Genomic DNA, 23,664 nt, shown 5'->3' with positions numbered 1-23,664 from the left:
CCAAATTCAAAGTCTATGTCTATGGCTAAATCGTCTGCTTGTCTGAAGTCACAATGGATGTCGCAATATTTGAGATAAGTCTTTAAAATTTTGACCTGACGTTCATATAACTCCTAGGATGATTGGTATTGCATGCTGTAATTTGGCATATATCTGCGCAAAAAGGTTCGCCCAATTTTCGGTATTTTGAGAGCATTCGCCGGATTTTCACCCGAAAAGGCTGTAATTTGATATTTTAAGTTTTTAAAGGTTGTCGCACATATGTGCAGAAAATGATCATTATAGTTGTATGGTTAGGCATAACAACCAATTAAAGGTCTCGGCCAAATTTCAGTATTTTGAGGGTCATTGCGCATTTTCCACTCAAAAAGGCTGTGATTTGAACGTCATGTTTTGACATAACCCCAAATTAAAGGGGTTAAGTTTCGATATTTTTTGAGGGTCTTTGTCGCATTTTCCAACTGAAAAGGCAGCACTTTGCAGTCCATGTTCTTCTCTGTCTTATACACAATATAAAAAGTTAGGTCATGCCGAACATAACAACGTGTTTACATGTATTAAGTGTTTGATTCTTATTGGGTAGAAAATCGTTCCACCAAAAATTAATGATATTGGTCCACCTCAAATAACGGTATCTCTCATTGTTTGTATTACGGAGTTTGGATACATTTTTTCAAACAAATAGAATGTAATTTAATTGATTAGGAAATCTCTCCACAAAGGTCTTTCAAATTGGCATACGTGTTGATAGCATAAAATGGTACCTTCAAAGACGTATTTTTACAGTTTAATATACAGTCGATCACCGGTTTAAGGCATGTTTTTCAGACAAGTCTTTACTATTATAGCGAGTAAAAGAGAAACAGTTTAAGTATTGTCAAAAAGGAAATAAATCTACCAGTTCCGAACCGAATATATTTTTTTTCGGCTAAGCTTATGTTTTGTCTTTCCTTGGATATAACGAACTGTACTTTTCTCTATTAGGGTTTCTTTGGGTGTCAAATATCCCTTTATATGGATTTTGAGGATCCTAGGTGCTTTTCCATTTTGTCATTCCGGGATCTTGATGGGTAAATAAATGTTACACAGTACAGTTTCTATATAAGCCCATGTTTCTACATAGTCACCGAACATTTTCGTTATGTTCAATTTAATAGTCCAATTTTCCAACCTATGGGTTTGTTAAGACGATAAAAAATATATTGCTTAAACAAACATATTTACTACGTGAAGTAACTTAATTTTAATTACTTCCTATCATTCTATAATTACCAAAACATAATAATAACCCCGCTTGACTGTAAAATTAATTAAAACATTTTTTTATTTCACATTGCCTAAAAGTGTGCTTTATTTAAAATCAAAGAAATAAATGTGATTGACAGTGCGAACAATAATCCAACCATTCGATTTGTTTGACAAATAGAATAATGTTGATTTATGTTGTATTTTAGCTCGCGCCATAAGAATGCTAAGATCCGAATTACACCGGCAAAAGTGTATATCAAAGAAAGAACCATTTATTTTAAATATTGAAGGCAACTTCACGAAATCATTCAAAACAATAGTTCTTGTGTGACGCACAGCCACTTTCGTTGAAGATTTTCAAAATACCGAAAAATGGCGAGTCCTTTATATGGAGGCCATATGACAAGGTTTTTTTTGCAAATCTGTTTCATCCAAGAACACACAGTGCCAAGCTACAGCCTCAAACCTATTTATATAATAACACTGCCCAAAGTTTTAAATCTATAATTGTTTGTTTATCTAATGAAAGAAATTCCAGTTAACTTTTGATAACCATAATTGTAAAAAATATAGATATTTAAATGTTTGCAAAAAATCTATTAATAACTTTATCCGAATTATTTTTAGATTACAAGTTTTGCTCGTGTGTCGTAAGCAGTCGTGGCCGAGTGGTTAAGGCGTCTGACTCGAAATCAGATTCCCTCTGGGAGCGTAGGTTCGAATCCTACCGGCTGCGGAAATTCAATTTTTTTTATGTGAGTAAACAGATAAAACTCAGTTATATAATGTGTGTATGTGTGATTTGTTTTTCAAATAAGAAAAACTGATATTTTGTCTGCTTTATAGACTTCAAGTATTCACAATTACATACAATAATTATTAACGGTAATATAGCCACAATATAATTAGATTATGAATGTAGGTTAAGAGTTGTCAATATTAATTACATACCTACTACAAAATATATTTATGATAGCGCACACACCATAAGTCATTGGGTTAAAAATATAAAAAAAAGAAAATTACCATTCGGACCAATCTACAAAATATGTATGTGTGTTGCGTGACACAAATACTAAATTGACACGCAATGTTATTATCAACATAATGAGGTCATTTAGAATATTCAGTTATGTCAATTCGATATATTTGCTTTTGAAAGTTAATAATAAGTTGATTTTAATTATTCGATATTTTAGCAACGTAAGGCTGTCGAATATTAAATCGCAAAGAGAAGGATGAAGTTCCAACAAAATATGTGATTTATTTTGGTATTCAGTTAAACAAATGTAGGCATGTTAAGAGCTATACAATAATTAAAATAAAAAAAACTAAATTCATGAAAAAACCAGAGAGCGGAGCAGTATAGTCGGACGGGGCCGATCATACGATACCCTACACAGCTACCACGGAACTCTTACTTTCTGCGGATTTTTATTCCGAGCCTGGACAATATTTCGTGATAGTTGCACCCTCTTGCCCGATTAGAGGTCTTCCTTACACATGACATATTTTCCGAATATTACTAATATTCAGTACAGTCCTTCTAATTACTTGTCCATATTCCCTTCACCTGGGTTGTGTTGTGATGTTCGTCCTTGACGATAACTGGAACCTCATGGAACATTTCAAAGTGATCAGCGCTATATTTCCGCCCTCCAGTGTGATATTTATGTCTAACTCCCACATCCGAGTACATATGACAAAATAATCATCAATTAAAGGTGAAGCACTCCTCTTGGATATACTACAGTAGTTTTCGTTTATAGTCCACAACTATAGTTGCACAACTTTTGTGGACTGTAAGCGAATTTGGACTATATCCGAATTTCGTTTTAAGTCCATTACTGGATTATAACTGAATCGTGATATAATACACGTCATGGACTATACACAAAACATGTACTTTTCTAAATAAAATTTAAGTTTATTAAATCAAATTCATATATTTATTTAAAATAAATAAATTGTTTAAACAATAACTTATTATTTTTTTCATATTATTTTCTTCATAGTCTTTCAATAATTTTAATTTTTTCTCCACACTCAATGTAACGCGCGTACCCATTTTCACAACTTCTATGAATCTAGCAATTTTTGACATTTATAAATGTTGCCAGAAATCCAAGTGACATTCAAGTTCAAAAAACTGGGTGGCCTATATGAAAATTTCAAAAAACAGGTGCCAGAAATCCAAATGTCATTCAAGTTCAAAAAACAGGGTGGCTTATATGAAAATTTTTTCTATGCAATATTAGTTTTGCATGCACAGAAAATGTGGCCTATAAACGAAAATGGACTATAGGCGAAGTGGACTATAGAACAAATAATTTGTATGAATTTGGAAGCAAAATGTCAGTAAATAGTACTTTTTTCGCTTATATCCGTTTTTGGCCTTTAAGCGAAATGGACTATAAGCGAAAACTACTGTATCAACTTCTTGGGTCTATGTCTTTCAGGAGTAAATATATACGCCGTAGAATACAAATTTTGTAATTTTTCACACAAAATTCGGGGTCCATTTGACGCGCTAAAAATCGACCAATCTTTATCAAAACAGACATGCTTATTCTTTGGACCGATCATCTTTTCCAAGTAAAAATTCGGGATGTTTGGGTTATAATTGTGGCCTCTGAAGCGACCAGAAAAACCGACAAAAATTAAGTTAATTTGAACCATTTTCATCTAAATATTAACCGATCTTTACCAAAAAAAACATAGGGGTCTTCATTGGCCAGAACCCATCTTACATGCAGCAATTCTTGAAGATTGGTCCATAACTGTGGCCTGTATCGATTTTTACAAATTATAATGGACAGACGGACGGACAAAAATGTCTAGATCGGCTCAGCTAGTCGAGATATGACTGTCGGTATACTTAAAGGTGGGTCTAGGACCAATATTTCGCGGTGTTAAAAACTCTTGGAGCTGCGCAAAGCTATAATACCCTGATAACTAAGTTGTGTAGGGTGTAATGATGAGAAAAAACAGTAAGGAAATTAGTAAAGTCGGACTGGGCCGACTATATAAATCTATATCGTGCAAATTGAAAGATATATTAGGACTTTGGTACACAATTAACCAAAAATCGGAAGAAGATATATATGGGAGCTATATCTAAATTTGAACCGATTTTTACAAAACTTGGTAAACATCATTCTAGACCTTATTTATTACGCTGTGCCAAATTTCGTGCAAGTCAAAAGATTTCCAAGGACTTTAGTGGACTATTTTCCTTAAATCGGACGAAGATATATGTGGGAGCTATATCTAAATCTGGACCGATTTTCACGAAACTTTGCACACTTCATTCGTGATTTTATTCATTACGCTGTGCCAAATTTCCTGCAAATCGAAATGTATATAGGGACTTTGGTGCACCATTTACCTTAAATCGGACGAAAATATATATGGGAGCTATATCTAAATCTGAACCGATTTTTCCCAATTTCAATAGGGTTCGTCCTTGGGCCAAACAAATGAGCTGTACCAAATTTCATCCAATTCGGATCATAAATGCGACATCTAGTTTGTTTACAATTTAACATAGACAGACAGACGGACGGACGGACATGCATAAATCGACTTAGAGAGTGATTCTATGCATATTCTCAAAAGGTACCATGGGTCTATCTCGATTATTTTTGCCTGTTACAAACATATGCACAAAGACATAATATCCTGTACCACAGTGTGGGACTACCGATATATGGGGCTATAATAAAACGGCGATCAATATTTATATATTTGGTTGTGAGATTTTACAACCAATCAGAATACAAAATAACAAATTACTGTCAATTCAATTAGATTGAAAAACGTGTCAAAATTTCGCAAAATACCTACTTGGGTCAATATTAATAATTTTTGGTGCGGAAATGTAGTGGTACCCTTGTGAGAAACCAAAATAACAAATGACAGCCAATTTGTCTGAAAACGTGTCCAAAATCCCCAAAAAACCGAATACTAATGGGCACCGTTATATGGGGGCTACACCAAAACGAGGACCGATATATCCTATTTGCCATACCAAACATCCTAGGAGTACTGGCAATGTCTGTGCAAAATTTCTGAGCTCTGTCTTAAATATTGCGATCTTTATCGTGATTTCAAAAGACAGACATGCGTAATAGAATCTATAGTTTGTGGGTATCCTGTGAATATTTCAAGGTGTTGCACACCGAAGGAAAATATTATGGTAGAGGGTATAAAAAATCTTCAATAGTTGTCAACTTTTTGCGGTAGCCCCCGGAATAAAGGAAACACCCCCACCCCCAGCAATGTTATAATTATTCTATGGTTTGAAGGTATTTTTACAGAGGCAACGAAACTGTATTTGTCTAAAATAAATATACCGACCACTTACTCTACATAATTATTCACTTAACAATTTCCAAATTTTTTGCATCCCTTCCTTGCCATCATCACCAGTACTTTTGCATTTAAGCGTAAATGTGTACACCAATGACTTTGAAATAACCTTTGCTTTAGTTCTCGCACAAATGGACCACAATAGGACTATTGGCATGGGGAAGACAAACTACACAAAAGCGTTAACAAGGAATAACCTACAACGTCAGTGTTTGATAAAATGTCAGGCAATAGTTGTTGGTTTTGCCGTTACTGCAACTGCAATTTTTCCTACCCCAGTCGCTGGCATTAATATTTCGTCCTCACGTTTACGCCGTTTGAGACCGGGCCAAGGCAACTATAAAATTTTCAACATTGATGTAGACATCGTCAGGCGTTTCCTTCCCATTGTGGGTGTTCTATTCGAAACACAAACTGCTATAATAACGACCATCTCCATCGGCAGCGTGTGAAATATACTATGAAAATGTTATAACACCCGCTACAACTGAGGCAATGTACAAGAGACACAAAATGGCATCAGCGCCAGACCTTCCCAGTCAAACAATTCTGCCAATGCTTATACAAAATGCCATAAAATATTTAAGTTGCCTGCCGATTCCAACTAACATTTGTCCGCCAGCCAGCTATGTACTGTCGCTACCAAATAGGACTCTCATTGCTGCACCACAACGCATGCAAGGACATTTGAAGGATATATTCGCGTGAGAGTCATTCACTGAAAATAAGAAACAAAGCTAAAAAAATGTATGAGAAAAACTAAGGAAAAATTACAATTTTGTTATGTTGCGATTGGTGGTCCCCGAACAACAAAAAGCTGCTGCATGATGGCATAAAACTACTGAAATTAAACCACTTTAATGATAGATGATGCGAAATGCTGGCTATAAGTTTAATTCCACAAGGAGTAGGTCAAATTATTATATATGTGATAAATCCTGCAGGTATGTTGAATGTGGAGCTAGGCCGAATAAAAGCTCATTCACCATCCCAAAATTCGTGAAAATCGAATATGTGTTTTTAAGGGATCAAAATAAGCAACACCAAATACAATGTAATTTGGTATATTCGATTCTGAATTAGTGGCAAATATTAGTAGCAAGAATATTATTACGGATTAAATTTTTATGGTAATATGCATGCCAAATATTATAAATATCAGTTAAACTCTAGCTTATATTTTTAAATGTGTTTTGATGCTCATAGGCACATTTTCCAATTGTAGCGAGTATATATTGGCATTAAGAAGTAGTTGTAACTTGATATTGGGAGACCTTCGTTGATAAACAATTTCCACCTACTAACAATTTTTCTACCCTTCACCACACTGTGGTACAGGGTATTATGTGGCTATATATCTTTCGATTTGCACGAAATTTGACACAGCGTACTGAATTGAGTTTAGAATGATGAGTGGTGAGTTTCGGGGAAATCGGTTCAGATTTCGATATAGCGTCCGATTTTATGACTTAGATATAGCTCCCATATATAGTTTCGTCCGATTTTATGTAAATGGTGCACCAAAGTCCCTATATATCTTTCGATTTGTACTAAATTTGGCATGACGTACTGAATTGAGCCTAGAGTGACGTCTGCCAAGTTTCATGAAAATCGATCCAGATTTAGATATAGCTCCCATATATAGTTTCATCCGATTTTATGTAAATGGTACACCAAAGTCCCTATATATCTTTCGATCTGCACGGAATTTTGCATGGCGTACCGAATTGAGCCTAGAGTGACGTCTGCAAAGTTTTGTGAAAATCGGTCCAGATTTAGATATAGCTTCCTTATATACTATCGATTAATTTTAAGTAATTGACGCACCAAGGAACCAATATATGGCTGATAGGAACATACTGAACGTACTGAAATTAGTATAACCTAACCTGTGTCAAGAAATCGGTTAATAATGGATATAGCTTCCATATATATTTTCATCCGATTTTAAGTAAATGGTGCATTAAGCTCCTCATGTTTTTCAGATTGACATGAAATTTTTCACATCGTACAAAATTTAGCATAGAATAGCGTAACAAACGAATGTCATGTTTATGGATTGATCTTAGTCGATTCACATTTAGATAAGTATTACATATTTTAGTTCATCCAATTTCATGTTAATGGTCCTGTTTAATATACCCATAGTGGTGAAGGGTATCATATAGTCGGCCCCGTCCGACTTTACTACTTTCCTTACTGATAAATACTAGTTCAGGATTGTTTTAGGTTTGTCCACATATAATCCACCATTTTGTTTCCAAACTGAATTGGTTGTGTACGAATATCGGTCCATGATTTGATATATTCCTGACATAATGCTCTACCCAATTTTCATTATTTTGAGGATTTCGGACATGCCTGTCAACCGATTTGGCTCTAAGATAGAATTTTGAGTTCTACTTAAAATTATAAATACCAGCGAATTTTTGGGTGTAGCCCCATATGCATGTTGAGACCCTTTACAGATATTCTAATGGTTCTTGCCGCATTTTGCAACGGAAGTGCCAACCTTTTAGCATTACGTAGTGGCTGTAATTCGGCATTCGAAGGACATGGTGGATAATCATATTCTTCACTAAACAACATGAACTCGCTTAAATTTCAGTATGTTGTATGGTCCCAGCACGTTTAAGGTCCCAGCACGATTTTAAACACAAGGGTCTGCAATTCTGTGCCATTAAAAGGTTGGTCCGGCATTTAGAGGAACTTAAGTAGGTTTAACTTGTATTGTTGCCGCATTTTCCAATCAAAGTGGCAGCAGAACTTTCCCAACCGAAAAATGTACATTAGCATTCCGGATTTTGGAGATACTTGAAATGAAAATATAGGGAACATATCAAGAACTGAACCTATACCGATAATTCTACAATCCGGTTTATGGAAACAATTATGTACACCAAATACAAATTTCAGCAATTTTTAATGAAAACCTCAAAGCGTGGAATGATACTAATAACGCATGGTAGAATATACGATCCTCAAACTATTGCAATTTAGATTACATAATGTAGGAATTATCGAATATTTGTGGTTATAATTATATGAGGGCTATGCCTAATTAATGACCGACATATGCCAATTTCGAACCCAATATTTTTGTTTTGTGTCTCAATTCTTTCCTTCAGAAGGTATGATTATATGGGGGAGATGCCTAAATGCTGGCCTATATATTTCAGTATCGTCAGGTTCAAGTTTTTTTTATCACGATTTTCATAGAAAGCGGAATTATTACAACTGATGGCTAAATCATCTTAGAATTCCATAATTTGTAGGGTAAAACTGACTATTTCGAGTAACGACTATACTATGGTAGAATACGCCTATATGGGGACAACCCTTACTCACGGAACTAATCAGCTAACTATTTTAATACACGAAGAAGGTTATATGGCAACTACACCTAAAAGGGGGCGAATATTTATACTTTTTGGAAGGAAGATTTGTTAGAATATGCGACTACAAAATACCACATTACAGCGAATTCGAAAGAAATTGAGGTTGTCTTATATGGGGGCTACCAGAAAAAATGGGTCTATATTTATAATTTTTAGTGAAAAAATTGCTATCCAATAAGAACCCATTGTACCAAATTTCTGCGAATTCGGTTTAAAAATGCTCTTAAACAACCCACACCAAAATAAAATAAATTCTATGCACAATTTTTGCAACCTCTTTCAATTCCTTCACAAGATAGCGTGATTACAACAAATGAAGGGAGGGTATAAAAAAAAGCTATAACGTTATACTAGTCTCTATAACGTGATACTAGTTTAGACGCATTTCATTTAAAATGTGACGAAAATATATATATGAGAACTATACCTAAATCTGAACTGATTCTTACGAAGCTTATCAGACATCATTCTAGTCTCTGTTGAGTACGCTATGTCAAATTTCACGCAAATCGAAAGATATATATGGACTTTGGTGTATCATGTACATAAAATAGACAAACCATATATGGTAGTTATATCTAAATCGGAACCGATTTTCACGAAACTAAACACACCTCATTCTAGGATGAATTCAGTACGCTATGCCGAATTTCGTACAAATCGAGAGATATATAGGGACTTTGGAGCACCATTTACATAAAATCGGGAGCTATATCTAAATCTGAACCGATTTTCAATAGCGCCCTTAGGCCAAATAAAGGAGCTGCACCAAATTTCATCCAATTTGGATTCTAAATGCGACCTATACTTTGTTTATAATTTAACATCAACAGACGGACGGACATGCATAAATCGACTCAGAAAGTAATTCTACGTATATTTTCAAAAGAAACCATGGGTCTATCTCGATTCCTTTTGTTGTTACAAATATATTCACAAAGACATAATACCCTGTACCACAGTGTGGTGAAGGGTATAATAATATTATAAATTATGCCGACATTTAAAATATTTCTAAGAATTTCTCATTATATTTATAGAGAAATTTAATTATCAACAAAATGTTATTTGTTTAACAATTTCATTGAAAATTCAAATACTGACATTCAGCAGAAAAAATCCCAATCCCAAGTCAAGTCAAGCAAATGTCAAAACATCTGTGAATAATTCTTCAAAACAAATACACACACACACACATACAGACATTACAAAACAATTAAATGGAAATTATTCTGCCGCTACCATTCAATAGAAATAAGCAACTTATGTTTAGAGATTTCGTATTTGATTTGCCAGCAATTAAGAAGCAAAGAATAGCAGTAGAAGAAACTGCCTACGTTAGCGGGAAACAAGTGCTACAGATCTTCATCGAAAATACGTTTTGCTTCTGCAACCAATGACAACATAATTAGTGTGGTAACATACTTACTTCTCTGATTTTGAAGAATCGCTTACAAAAGCCATCAGCAGCAGTCAAACGAAACTAGGCACAGTTATTGTAGACAGACTGACTGCACATCATATGTATGAACATGTCTTGAACACAGTTTTTTTTTATTTTAAACAAGAATTTGTAGAACTTTGCCAACATTACAAAATAATGCCAATTCAACGTCAAAAAATTAAATACAAATGGTGTTACACATGTGAAACGACACAACATAAAAGCGTTTGAGGTTTGGCATGATAATATTTTGAATGTTATAGACTATTAAAGTAGCAGACACAACGTGATTGATCGGACAGAGGCTGTAGTACGGTGTTGGCGTACAGAAATCAGTGGGGAATATAAAGGTACCGTACCGAGTAAAATTTGAAACTACTACCATTAAAATATAAAAGATCTTTATAGGTGAGGAAAGTCAAAACTAAGTAAATTTCAGATAAGTAAAAACGTAGCTAAGTTCGGCTAAACCGAACATTACATTACAATAACCGAACAAGATCGGAACCTACGTCAAAACATAAACCAATATTGAAAATGTGTGAATATATCATTTATTGAAAATTTTTGGAACAAGTTTTAAATCCATCAGGACCTCAGAATTCCATATTTCGGTCACACAGGCTGCAAAATGTTTCTAAAACCCTGAAAATATCGCAAACGGCATTGGCCCTTTATATGAGCGTTATACCAAAACGTGAACATATATTGTACACTTCCTGCAAACGAGTTGTAATCCACCAACAACTCGGAATGCCAAAATAAGTCACATTGGTCAAAATAATTGAAATGTGACGGTGACGTTATATGGGAGCAATAACAAAACGTGGGTCTATATCGAAACATTTTTTGTCGGGAATCTTATATGAGAACTTTTTCGAAGCATGGAAATTTATGACATAATTTTCGAAAATATGTGGTTCAATCAATGAAGTAACCAGAATGACAAATTTCAGCCCCTTCGGTGGAAAAATGCGATTTAAATTGTAATTGGTTCGGTATCGTTATATGGAAGTTTTACCAATTTCTGGATCCCATTTTTAGTATAATGCGTATATTAATTTTGTAATATCGTTTGCAACACCTCGAAATAACCATCGAAGACCCCATTTAGCAATGCCTGTTCGTCTGTTGAAATCACGATAAATATCGCAATAATTAAGGTAGAGCTCTGAAATTTCGCACAGGCATTGCTAGTAATTCTAGGATATTTCGTATTGCAAATGGGACATCGAAACACTTTTTTATAGCCCTCATGAACTTCCCGCCCCTAGAATCACTTTCTGGATCGATTTATGCATGTCAGTGAGTCCGCTGGTCGCATCTATGATCACAGGTCGCATCTATGATCAGAATCGGAAGAAATTTTTCCACAGCTCATTTATTTGGTCCAATGAGGAACTCTATTGAAATTGGGAAAAAATTGGTTCAGATTTACATATAGCTCCCAAGTATATTCTCGTCGGATTTAAAGTAAATGGTGCAACAAAGAACCAAAGTTAGGCCGATCAACAAAACATTTTTGCACAGCGTACTGATTTAAGTTTTGCTGAAATCCGATCAGATTTAGATATGGCCCCTATATATATCCATCCGATTTGCATATATATCCGTCCGATTTCTTGGGTGCTCCAAGACCCAAAGTTAGTCCGATTGGTACATTATTTTGCACAACGAACTGAAGTTACTGTAGTCTAACGTGTGTCAAGTTTTCTTGAAATCAGTTCAGATTTAGATATGGCTCCCATATATATTTTCGTCCGTCCATATATAGTTTTGTCGGATTTTATATAAATGTTGCATCGAACAAAGTTTGGTCGATTGCCCTAAAATGTTGCACAACATACTGATATTAAAATAAACTGACGTGTATATAGCTCCCATATACATTTTCGTAAAATTTTGGTGCACCAAAGACCCAAATTTAGGCCGATTAGGATAAAATCTTGCACAAAATACTGAAGTTAGTCTAGTCTGACGTGTGTCAAGTTTTGTTGAAAACGATTCAGATTTGGATATCTCAAATATATTTTCGTCCGATTTTAAATAAATGGTGCATCGTGTTTGTCAGATTGGCACGAAATTTTGCAAAGCGTACAAAATTTAACATAAAGTGACGTAATTGAGTTTTGTAGAAATGCAGGCATAGTATTTCTACAAAACGTCCATATATATATTTTCGACCGACTTGATGTAAATTGGCCTCTAAATAATCCAAGGATGTCCGATTTGAATTTGCTTTAAATCGATTTACATAATTTTATATATGTCCAAATGAAACATTTTGTATAGGTTGCAGAATGATATGTTTATGGATTGATCTAAGTCGGTTCACAGTTAGATTAAGATCACATATCGTTAGGTAAAATGCAAAAAGGCGTAACTAACAAAAAATTGAAAATTGACTTTTTGAATGAATATTCTGAATGTCAATAAACTACATGTGTTGACAAAGTTTTACACTTCTGCGGACAAAAAAGGAGCTTCTATTAACAAAAAACAAAAAGACGTAACTACAAGTGGGTTTATTTGATAAATGCAAAAAGGCGTAACTAACAAAAAATGCACTTTTTTATTTAATTGTTATGACTGCCATAAAACTAAATAACTAAATTTGTTAAAAAAAATATAGTCTATTATTCGTCATATGCAATATAACCCTGCCGGGCATACTTTTTCATTTCATATGACATGTTTTAGTTACGCCTCTGTTAAGATGAATCTGTTGAATATTCCCTTCCTTTGGAGAATATGCATAGAATTACTTTCTGAGTAGTTTCATGAATATCCGTCCGTCTGTTGATATAAAATTACTAAAAACAAAGTGCAAGTCGCATTTATTATCGGAATGAGTTGAAATTCTGTATAGTTAATTTATTTGGCCCAATGATCGATTTTCACCTATTGAAATTGGTGAAAATCAAGTCAGACTTAGATATAGATCCATTATTTATTTTCGTCCGATATTATATAAATGGGCCAATGATGATATGTCTATTCTATCGACAGGACATTGTACATTGTACATCTGTTGTGGTGAAGGGTATAATATAGTCGGTCCCGTCTGACTTTTGCACGTCCCTTACTGGTTTATTTTAGGTTTCTAACCTCCATGCTTAAAATTATTAATATTTACCCAAGTTTGGGAGAGACCTCATATAATGGAAACAAATCTTACAAAAAAAAATTGCTGACATATTTTAAAACGCCACGCGTCAGTTTTGGCATATTTGAGATACTACCCTAATCTGGGTGTCTGTAGTTTGGAATTTCTCTGTTTCCCGGAAAGTTAAAATAAATCACTTTGATTGAAAATTCGTTTCCTCAAACACATCATTTTTTGCCCACGCTTACCCAAGTTGATAGACTAGATCATAAGGAGGAAGTAGTTCCTAAACAAGGATTAGGCAACATTATTATACCCTACACAACTCTGTTGTCAGGGTATTATAGCTTTGTGCAGACCCAAGAGTTTGTAACGCCGCGAAATATTGGTATGGTCGGCCCCGTCAGACTATACTGCTCCGCTCACTGGGTGTAAATCTTGTTGTTTCGAGTTTTATTCAATTTTAAGAAAATTAAAATTATTATTTTTTTCGAATGGAAGCGATCTCTTAACAAATGCCGAAAATGGTATATTTAATATATTTCACATATATTCATATATGTTTCCAACTGATTATATAGAATAGATAATTTGTTTTGAAATGCTTTCTCTGCTACATAACATAAAATTCGCTAAATCCACTGAGACATATAGTCAAGCTTGTTTTTCGTAAGCTTTTTTTAATTTCCAAATTATTTCAATACGAAATGTCCCATCACGCACCCATGATGTGGCACAAAATTAATACTACCATGAGACGTTGCATATCAGCTATGAACTGTTAAAAAGCTACCCAAAAAATGTGGCATGCCAGTTGCTAAGTTGCATTTTCTCTGCATTGTCGCCCACACATTCATCGCTCACACCAGATCCAATTGCAAACAAAAAATGCAAGTTTAAATTATTTGCTGCTTTTCTTGTTGTTTCTGTTGTTGTATATTTTTGTTGTGGACTCACAATGGCATGGTGTTGTTTTTCAGGAAACGTGCGTAGCATTTGAAAAATCATACATACGATGCAATTGCATCTTATACATACGATGCAATTGCATCTTACAATTCGAAATGAAGCCGAGTGTAGGCGTTATGTTACAGTTTCCATTTGAGATGGCATATTTTTTTCAGTCATTTTTTTATTCGCTTTTCGTTTTCTGGAACTTGCAGTTGTTTATTTAGTTTTGTAACTAAAAATAGCTTCGTTAGCCTAAGACCTAAGGGCGACATGAATACGTGCCGGTTTGGAAATTTTTGTTTTTTTTTACTAGACTAAATTAGGTTCAGAAATTCGTATTGTTTTTTGGTGATATGAATTTGTGAGATAATTTGGAGTTTTTTTCGAACGAAATTTTATATTTTTCCTACGAATAAAATATTTCTTTTAGCTGGAATATTAATTATGATACAATAATATTTCGTTATTAAGGTTAATAAGCATTTTTTTATCCTACTGACGATCCAATGCAGTGTCATTTACAAATAATTTTTAAAATAATTGCAACCAACATTTCAATTTTCCACTCCTGAACTTCCTTTATATAATTTTCCATTTTCCTATAATTACAGAATATCAACACACATACGTATGTGTCCTCCACAAATCACAATTTCATGTTATGATTTTTTTTTTTTTTGTCGTTTTAGCAGAAAAAACTCGAACATTTGCCAAACATCACAATGGGAGGTAAATTGAAACTTTCAACTCCATTATTGGTTAACATAACGTAAATGACAGGACCAGATAGCCAACACGGGCCAACCGGTCAACATGAAATATCAAACGCATACAAATGCAACAATGTACTATGTAAAAATGTAATGCATTTGAGGGCAAAATTGTAGCAGTGTTCGTTTTTAGGTAAGCTTGGCCTCTATAGATGAGGTGAATATTATAGAGATTCTATAGGCAGAAGATCAGAATTTTTTTTATATCAGAGCTGATGCTCAGGAAGTCTCTAACGGCGATCTGAAGATCAGGGAGTCTCTATAGGTGAATTGTTGCTCAGGGATTCTATACAGCGATCTGAAACTCAGGGAGTCTATATAGATAATCTGAAACTCGGTAGTTTCTGTAGGCGGAAATCTTTATAGGCGAGTTAAGGCTCAGGATGTCTCTATAGACGATCTAAAGCGTAGGGAGTCTGTATAGGCGAGTTGAAAATCTGGGAGTATGGGGGCCGTTCAAGCAGATTTATTGCAATTATTTACCAACCCTCACCCTTGTCATCAAAAAAAAAAAAAAAAAAACACAACTCTTAACCCAAAATAAAAAAGCGATCACCCCCACCCCAAATAGTGCTTACGTAATACTTGAACGGCCCATATATGGGCGAGCTGAAGCTCAATGAGGTTTTACAGACAACCACAAGGTCTGGGAGTCTCTATAAGCGAGCTGAAGATTGGGGAATCTCTTTAGACGAGCTGAAGATCTGGAAATATCTACGAACGAAAAATTAGAAAGTTTCTTTAGGAGGAATGAAGATCATGGAAGCTCGAGGATTATATATAGGCGAACTAAATCTTAGGGAGTCCCTATAGGCGAGTTGATGTTCAGTGAGTTTCTATAGACAAGCTGAAGCTCAGGACGACTCTATACGAGAACAGAAACTCAGTTCGTCATTATAAATGATCTGAAGTTCAGGGAGTCTTTGTAGACGAGCTGAAAGGAGTATATATAGGCGAGCTGAACCTTAATGAGTCTATATATGCGAGCTGAAGCTCATGGAGTCTATGTAGACGACCTGAAGGGAGTCTCTAAAAACGAGCTGAAGGATGTCTCTATAGACGAACTGAAGGAAGTCTCTACAGACGAGCTGAAAGGAGTATTTATAGACAAGCTGAAGGGAGTCCGATAGACGAGCTGAAGGAAGTCTTTATAGACGTGCTGAAGGGAGTCTTTAGAGACGTGCTGAAGGGAATCTTTAGAGGCGTGCTGAAGCTCAGGGGGTCTATATAGGCGAGCTAATAGTCTCTGTAGACGACTTTAAGGAAGTCTCTATAGACGAGCTGAAGGAAGTCTCTTTAGACCAGCTGAAGGTAGCCTCTATAGACGAGTTTGAGATTTTAAAGACGAGAAGAAGCCTTTATAGACGTGCTGAAGGGAGTCTTTATAGACGTGCTGAAGTTCAGGGGGTCTATATAGGCGAGCTGATAGTCTCTATAGACGACTTAAAGGATGTTTCTATAGACGTGCTGAAGGAAGTCTCTTTAGACCAGCTGAAGGTAGCCTCTATAGACAAGTTTGAGTTTTTATAATTTTTACAATCTTTCCAGACGACCTCATGTCAGAAAGTGTTTATAGTTTCTTTGATTTTATATAGAAGAAAACTGGTATTTTCTTTGGAAGAATTAAAAAATCCGTTAATTTCGGTCAGGCAGAAATTAGGAAGATTTCCTATCCGAATAACTGATTTACTTGAAAAAGTGTCCAAACTTCCAAATATATCGATTAATGGAGGGTACCGTTATATGGGGGGCTACTCCGAAACTGGTGCCATTTTAGGTTCTAAAATCCAATTCGGTTAAAGAAACGTGAGCAAACTCTCCAAAGTATAGAAATATTAAGGGTTCCATTATATGGAGGCGATCTTGAGTGAATGTTGATAAATCGATATAAATCTCGTTATTTAATAATTGTAAACATTATTGTAGACATACGAGGTTAGTTAAACTCCCGTTGTATATTTTAAGATCTAGTTTAATATGCTATTAATAACTAATGACTTCCATTTCTCCCTCGTATAAATAAACTATCAATTTAGGCGGCTATTTTAACACAGTCTATCTGTCCCTCTGTAATAAGGTGGCTCACACGCAGCGCTAGACCAACGCCGGCCAACAAATCATCCATGAATGGTATAATAACAACAACCATGGGATATCTATGTTTCTCGATATCTATGCCTTGTATCGCTTTGTATAGGCAGGCATAAATGACACGCAATCGCCTGTGGTGCCCCAAACTGCAGGAATTCCAAATGCGAACAAATATTTTATTTTGCCAACAAACAACAACAACAGCAACAACAAAACGTTGAAATCCGCAACAAAAAAAAAAAAAACGAAATAATTAATATTTATGAGAATTTTAATAATAAACAATAAATATTTATTCAACAGAATAAAATGGTTTCCTTTTTTCTTACGAATTATCATCATCATAATATCGCACACAAAATAAAAATCTGTTGAATCGATGCCACATTAGTGGAATTCGATTATGTTATTTGTCAAATTTGCAGTTGGGTGTGCCAAATGGTGGCAAATTCTAAAGAATAGTACATAAATATTTTTGTAAATTGCTGATGACATTTTCATTGTTATCTGTTATTATTAAGGTATGTTGATGAGTTGGGTGGCAAATAGTTTTCCGATGTAAGGACAATTAATATTTTATAATGATGTCACATTTAAAGATGCCTAGTTCCCTGAAATTAGAAATAAAGCAGAATAAAATAAAGAACTACGAAATTTAAGAAGTGAAAAAGCTTTAAGTTCGGCCTGACCGGGGATTTTTTTATGTGGATTTTTCCTTACATTTGAAAATCTCAAAATGTGGACTGATACTGATAACGTATGGTAGAGTATAAAATCCATACCTAAAGGGGGCCAATCTTGATTATATAGTGTAGGAATTAGCGAATATATGGGGTTATCATTATATGAGCCGACTCTATGATACCCTTCACCACTGGGGATACATATGTACGTCTGTATCCTAACAGACGTCGCCTCTAAGGAACATTGACATGAAATTGAACGAACTTATATATGCGATCTTTATCATTGTGCAAAATTGTGTACCGATCGGCTAATCTTTGGGTCTTTAGTGCACAATTTAAACTAAATCGGTCGAAAATATATATTGAAGCTATAACTTAATCTGAACATATTTTCACGAAACTTAGCACGTATCATTCTGGACCTAATTCAGTAACCTATGCCAAATTTCGTGCAAATCGAAATTGAAGCCCCTTTTACCTTAGATCGGACGAAAATATATATGGGAGCTATATATAAATCTGACCCGATTTTCTCAAAACTTAGCACACATCATTCTGGACCTAATTCAGTACTCTGTGCCAAATTTCGTGCAAATCGAAAGATATATAGAGACTTTGGTGCACCATTTACCTTAAATCGGACGAAACTTTAAATGGGAGCTATATCTAAATCTGACCCGATTTTCTCTAAATTTAGCACACATCATTCTGGACCTAATTCAGTACTCTGTGCCAAATTTCGTGCAAATCGAAAGGTATATAGGGACTTTGGTGCACCATTTACCTTAAATCGGACGAAACTATATATGGGAGCTATATCTAAATCTGACCCGATTTTCTCGAAACATGGCACACATCATTCTGGACCTAATTCAGTATTCTATGCCAAATTTCGTGCAAATCGAAAGATATATAGGGACTTTGGTACACCATTTACCTTAAATCGGACGTAAATATATATGGGAGCTATATCTAATATGAACCGATTTTTCCCATTTTAAATAGGGTTCGTCCTTGGGCCAATTAAGTGACCTGTGTCAAATTTCATCCAAATCGGATCATAAATGCGACCTGTATTTTGTTAACAAAAATACATGGACCGACGGACAGACGGACAGAGGGACATGCATAAATCGACTCAGAAAGTGATTCTTTGCATATTCTCAAAAGGAACCATGGGTCTATCTCGATTATTTTTGCCTGTTACAAACATATGCACAAGGACATAATACCCTGTACCACACTGTGGTGAAGGGTATAAAAAGGGGATTATATGGGGACTACCCCTAAAAGGTATATGGGAGGGAGGTTTGTAACCATATACGACTACAAAAATTGCATTACAAAGAATTTGGTGGAAAACCGCGTTCAAGAACCCCAAAATACCGAAAATTGGGGTACCCTAATATGGGGGCTATCCGAAAAATTAGCCTATATTTATAATTTTTAGTGGATACATTTGCTACACAATAAGATCTGGAAGTACTAAATTACAGCCAGTTCGGTAGAACCCTCAAAATACCGAAAATTTTGGGGTCATCGTTATATGAGGACTACCAGAAAAAGTGGACCTATATTTATAATTTTTAGTGGAGTAATTTGATACCCAATAAAAACCCAATATACAGAATTTCAGGGAACTCAGTTATAAAACGCGCCCAAGAACCCCAAAATACCGAAAAATGGGGGTACCCCCACACCCAATAAGAACTCAAAATACAAAATTTCAGCGAATTCAGTTGAAAACCCCACTCAAGGAGCTATGACTAAACGTGGACCGACAAAAGACGAATCTATGCAAAACTCAATTCGTTCAGACGCTAGAGTGATTACAACAGACAGACGTATAGACAGACATGATTAAATCGTCATAGAATTTGAAGCTGATCAAGAATATTTATACTTTAAAGGGTCGGAAAGGATTATTTCGATGCGTTACAAACAGAGAAACAAAACTAATATACCCTCTATACAATGGTGGAGGGTATAAAAATTGAATACACGTCATGTTATGTTTTAAATGTATCATAACTTTATAGTACGATACAGGCCACAGTTATGCGGGACGGGTTGTGACCAAAGAAGGCCCCTAATGTTTTTGGTAATGAGCGTTTAATATTTAGGGGATGAAATCGAACAAAATCCTTATTTTTGTTTGTTCTTCTGGTCGCTCTAAAGGTCACAATTATGTCACGAAAATCTCGAAATTTTACACGATGAAGGGAATCTGGCCAAAGAATAAGCAAGACTGTTTTGATAAATATCCTTCAATATTAAGCGGGGTCGACTTTTGTGTGGAAAATTACAAAAATTTTATTCTATGGCATATATATTTCCTCTGAAGGACATTGACCTGAGAAGTTGATAGAATATCCAAGAGGAGTGGTTGGTGTATGATACCAATTATATTGGTATATATCTTCGGACGTGGAAGTTATAAGTAAATACTTGCAGGGATCTACTTATTTTTATATTGATCAATATTAGCATTACCACACTAGAGGGCTTGAATTATGTACTGGTGTCTAAGCAATTTTAATAGAGGTTCCGCAATGGCCAAGGTCGGCGCTTTTAGTTAATTGTTGGGACAGGGGATAAAATGGACCTACCATTTTATTTTGTCCGGTTTTCTAGTCGCTCCAGACGCCACAATTATAAGCCGAATATCACAAATTTATTACGGGTTACGAGATTTTATTAGCATTGTTCAAAGGTATGGCACTAGGCACATTTTCCAGCCGAAGGAAATGCTTTTAAAAATCTATGCTGGAAATTAGCAATATAGGCCTATATTTTCATATTTTCTCATATAAGACGTATTTTCTTACCAAAGGGGTGGTATTAGAACATAATGCTTTCTTAGTGGATAAATAACTTGACGACAAATAAATGGATCGATACTCAATGTGGACTAGAAACACAAGAAACTAACTAAGCCAACTCGCCTGCCTTCAAATTCCCGTTTGGATACTGAATCAGACAATGGATACAATTTCCTATTCTCGTATTTCAGATGCTACAGCGGAATTAGAGAGAATGGGCAAGACATTTTAAAGGATCACCATAAGTTGTCGTAACAAAATTACAAAAATTAAAACATCTCATATAATATGATCGACCCAGCAGCATATATCTTGAAGCTCCCGGACGATTTGTATACCCTTCACCACACCGTAGTACAGGGTATTATGTCTTTGTGTATATGTTTGTAACAGGCAAAAGGAATCGTGATAGGCCCATGGTTCCTCTTGACAATATGCATAGAATCACTGTCTGAGTCGATTTATGCATGACCATGTATTTTTGTGAACAAAGCTGGTCGCATTTATGATCCGATTTGGATGAAATTTGGCACATGTCACGTATTTGGCCAAGGAGGAATCTATTGAATTTGGAGAAAATCCGTTCAGATTTAGATATAGGTCCCATATAAATTTTCGTCCGATTTTAAGTAAATGGAACACCATAGTGCCAATATTTGTCCAATTAAAACAAAATTTGCAACGCTTACTGAATTTTGCACAGCTTTTGTAAATGGAGCGCCATGCAGTCAATGCTTTCGATTGAGACAAAATTTGTCATACCGTATTGAAGTTACTACAGCTTAACATCCGTGAAGGTTTGTTAAAATAGGTTCAGATTTAGACATAGCTCCCTCATATATTTTTGTTCGATTTTATTCAAATGGTGCAAATTTCTGTTTGCTTTACATGAAATATTGCATAGCGTATTGGATTGAAGACGTTTCAGGTTTAGATATAGCTTCCACACATATCTTCATCCGATTTCATCAAAATTATGTACCAGGTATCTAAAGTTAGTTCGCTTTCTCAGTGGCAAGAAATTGTAAATATGTATTTTGTATACCCATCTTATGAAGGGTAATATAAAAATGATGGCCCAGTCGAACTTAAGACATTTTATTATATTTCAATTACTTAATATTTTCAGGAAATTTCAAAATAATCCGCAATAGTTTCATTCTCATAACGCGTAAAATTAACTGAAAACATATACGACAATATTTGTTATGCCAAACAGCTTTTTCATGTTTTGTGTTATTGTGTACATATGTATCTCCCTTGTACCATCTTAAAAAATAAACACTAAATTAAATTGAAGTATTTTTCTTTTTGTTTTGGCGTTCAACCAAATTTTGATGTTTTTTGTTTCGCTGACTTTTGGTAACCTTGAAGCTGCGTTACATAATTCAAATTGTAACGATGCGTGGAATGACGTGATTTATAAACGACCGACTAATGACGTTTGGATTGGTTGTAAAGTGCACACCAACTGACAAATATGTTAGTCATTCAGGCTGTCAGTCAGTCAGTGAGTGAGCCAAAAGTGGTTGTTGGTTGGTTGGTAAGGTTCAAGGTATGTAAGCAAGTGTAAACACTGCACAACGATCGACAGGTTAGGCATGCGCCAGAAACTAACAAAAAAATCTTCGATTTGCAGTTGTCTGTCTTAAGTCCATTATTGATGTAGAGGTTAATGTGTTAATAAATTTAAAGTGCAATAATCACGCTCTAAATGATTGTAGAGCAGTATGATTTTGTTTTTCTTTTTTGTTGTTAATGAAAACTGATTGGTCATTAGGTCGGCAGGGTATCATAATTTTGTTATGGTCAAATATAAGTTAAAACCTGTTAAAAAAGACACTCATATGTCCCGCTTTTTGGAGAACAGAGATTTTTATAACTTCAACTACAAGGAGGAGTGTTCATTAAATATAATCGGAATTCATTATATGTGGAATTAATTCAATACCCTCCCGTTTGTTGAAAACTCGATATATCTCGCGATATTTATGATATAGCTATGATATTTTGCTCATAAATTTTTAATACTTATGTGTTTTATAACTACATCAAACCATGCACATATCATTCTGCAACTTATGGTTAATTTAAGGGGACCCCCCATTCTGGGGGTCAAATTTTTTGTTGATATAATTCGAATCTACACTGATTAAAGAATGTCTCTACAAAATTTCAAATGAAAATCTCAAGAACTCTTGAAGATATAGCCGATTTATTGTGTCAGCATCAAGTGACGGCTGAAGGGCTTCTCAAACTTTAAACGCGTTTTTCTCTAAACATTTTTTGCGAATGGCGGGCACGATAACTCAAAAACTAATAATCCAATCGGTTCCAAAGTTTGCAACGTTTCTCTGGGAGTGTATAGCTCTCGTATGAACTAGGATAAAACCAATCGGTGAAGATCTTCCCTATTTTTTAACTTGGTTTTTGGTAAAAAATCGGCGATTTTCCAAAAATATTTTTTCAAATGTCCACCATTTTGTTAATTTTAGATCGAAGTCAATAATCCTAGTTCATACGAGAGCCATGTACTCTTTCTAACACCGTTGGAATTTTCGGATTCCGATGTTCCAGTGAGGAGTTATCATGCCCGCCATCAAAAATAAGGCTTTTCTTTAATTACAAAAAACAACAACAAAACAATAACAACATTTTTTTGTAAATTATTTTTCTTCTCTTTTAAATCTTCAATTATATATGTGCAAAGTTTCAAACCTTAACAAGCATTTGTATTCATTTACCAGTCCATTCAAAATCTTGAAAAATTAAAATCG

At 34.9% G+C, this 23,664-nt stretch overlaps 1 non-coding gene across 1 annotated transcript; it reads left to right on the top strand.

Moving 5' to 3' along the window:
* The first annotated feature begins 1,902 nt into the window (after positions 1-1,902).
* Trnas-cga (transfer RNA serine (anticodon CGA)) lies at positions 1,903-1,984 on the top strand. Its single transcript has one exon. It is a non-coding gene; the product is annotated as a tRNA-Ser (tRNA).
* The last annotated feature ends 21,680 nt before the right edge of the window (positions 1,985-23,664 follow it).

This window comes from Musca vetustissima, unplaced genomic scaffold (assembly GCF_032173495.1).
Source record: "Musca vetustissima isolate MV318-11 ecotype Yass unplaced genomic scaffold, APGP_CSIRO_Mvet_v1 utg40097, whole genome shotgun sequence".
Taxonomy (NCBI): domain Eukaryota; kingdom Metazoa; phylum Arthropoda; class Insecta; order Diptera; family Muscidae; genus Musca; species Musca vetustissima.
The sequence above is the reverse complement of the archived record's forward strand: the minus strand, read 5'-3'. Positions and strand labels throughout refer to the sequence as shown.